Raw genomic sequence first — 555 nt, forward strand, 5'->3', positions numbered from 1 at the left:
CACAGCAAGACACTGTCACAAACAAACAAGCTGAAAGTGTATATAGATTGTACAATATTGGACCTATTCCTCCAGGTACCAAATTAAAGACACCACTGGATGACAATCAACAAATTTCTAATTCCTTATATTTTTGGATTTTAATCTCTTAGGTATGTTGGTAATATTAATTTTCATATTAAGTAAAGGTAGGCTGAGCGGTGGTAGCGCACGCCTTTAATCCCAGCACTTGGGAGGCAGAGGCAGGCAGATTTCTGAGGTCGAGGCCAGCCTGGTCTACAGAGTGAGTTCCAGGATAGCCAGGGCTACATAGAGAAACCCTGTCTCGAGAAACCAAAAAAAAAAAAAAAAAAAAAAAAAAAAAAAAAAAAAAAAAAAAAAAAAAGAAAGAAAGAAAGAAAGAAAGAAAAGAAAAGGTAATTGTTACTTCCTGTTGTTTTTGTTGTAAGAGATGGAGTTAGATTTGTGTGGATTTTTTGAAAGATTGCCTTCTTGCTTCTTCTAGGGTGTAGTTTTGCTCCTTGTGTTGATGTTTTCCATCTATTATCCTTTGTA

Source organism: Mastomys coucha, unplaced genomic scaffold (genome assembly GCF_008632895.1).
Source record: "Mastomys coucha isolate ucsf_1 unplaced genomic scaffold, UCSF_Mcou_1 pScaffold20, whole genome shotgun sequence".
Classification (NCBI taxonomy): Eukaryota; Metazoa; Chordata; class Mammalia; order Rodentia; family Muridae; genus Mastomys; species Mastomys coucha.